We start from the raw sequence: 1,807 nt of genomic DNA, 5'->3' as shown, positions 1-1,807 counted from the left end.
TCGCCCAGAGAGTTCTATGATTGATGCTGATGCCTTTTTTCGAGCTCTTCTGCCTTCTCCACTCTCTTCTCATATTTCTGATGAGCCTGTTGTTCTAGCATCTGTGGATTTTCTAGACGAGGATTCTGTGCCATCGGCAGTTGCTATACTTGACGTTCAGTGTCCATAAGGCACAAAACAAGATCTACCTTCTCTTGATGAAGTTCGCAAGGCTCAAAAGATTGAGCCGTGAATTCGAAGATTTCGAGATGCGTTTGAGAATCCTACATCACTTGCTGATGACTTGCCTTTTCGGCATTTACATTCTTAATATTGCTTTGATGATGGCCTTCTTTATTTTGTGGGGATGGATCTTAATGATCATTTACAGCTGGTGGTGCCTTTTGTCTTTATTCTATAGTTTCTCCATGCCTACCATGATTCTCTTGTTTTAGGTGGGCATATGGGACATCATTGTGTGACTGAGAAGCTGTGCAGGTCTTTCTATTGGCCAGAGATGCAATGTGATATTATCTGGTATGTGCGTAGCTACGTTTGGTGCCAAGCTCGTAATACTCCCCATTGTGCTGCGGAAGGATGGTTGGAGTCAATTGCAGTTTCCTGTTTGTTTGGGTTGGTGGCATTTGATTTTATGGGACCTTTTCCATGATCGACTGCTGACAATGAGTATGTTATTATTGCTTCTGACTACTTGACTCGTTAGGTGGAAGTTGGTGCTCTTGCTAGCACCTCTGCAACTGTTGTTGGATACTTTCTCCTCAATTGAGTGGTGTTCCAACATTCTTGTCTAGAGCGGATTCTTTCGGATAATGGTTCTGCATTTATGGGTGAGGCATTTCATATTTTGACATCTCGGTTGAGGATATGCCACACTTTCACGAGTGCTTATCATCCACAATTAGACGGTCTTGTGGAACAACTTGTTCGGACATTCAAAGGGATGATTGTGAAGTATGTGAACTTTCAGCATTCGGATTAGGATGGTTATTTGCCATCTCTTCGGTATGCCTATGTCACAGGGGTGCAAAGTTCTATTGGTGCTTCACCATATAAACTTCTATATGGTCATGATCCAATATTACCAACGGAGCTGGGTTTACCTTTGCGATTGCCATGAGCTCCTGATGCTAGGTCGTGAGATCAATATTTGACGAGCATTCTTCCACTTGTCTGAGTAGAGTTTACCGAACACTTAAGCCGCATACAAGTGGGACAACAACGGCACTACAACTCCCATCATCGTCCACCTACAGAATACAAAATGGATGATTTGGTGTTAGTCCATTTTCCCCATCTTACGATACGTGGTTTATCTAAGGGGCTCCTTACACAGTGGAAAGGACCGTATCAGGTGTTGCAACAAGTTGGACCACAAGTTTATGAGGTTCGGCATGACGTCCAATAGGCCGATCCTCCAGAGATTATGTATGTGCAACGGTTGAAACACTTCATACAAAGGGATCAGGAACAGTTAATACCATCTACAAACCCACCGATGCCTCCTCTTGATGTTCCTCTAGATCCCGGCCCGTCTACAAAAGAACCCTAATAGCCTTCCATTATTCCGAGAGGAGGGGATGATGTGAGGGTTAAGTGTACGGCTACGATGCCGTATACTAATATTAGCGTAGTGGGATTTTGGTAGCTGTTGGATTAGTTTCAATTCGGACCATTTGCTCCTATATATAAACTAGGGTTTTTGGGCTAATTGATATGCACATTTCTGTATTCCCTTTCCATATTCCATGCACTCACACTATTAATATATATATATATATATATATATATATATATATATATATATATA

The sequence above is a fragment of the Selaginella moellendorffii genome, unplaced genomic scaffold (assembly GCF_000143415.4).
Source record: "Selaginella moellendorffii unplaced genomic scaffold, v1.0 SELMOscaffold_246, whole genome shotgun sequence".
Lineage (NCBI taxonomy): Eukaryota > Viridiplantae > Streptophyta > Lycopodiopsida > Selaginellales > Selaginellaceae > Selaginella > Selaginella moellendorffii.
Note: the sequence above shows the minus strand (reverse complement) of the source record.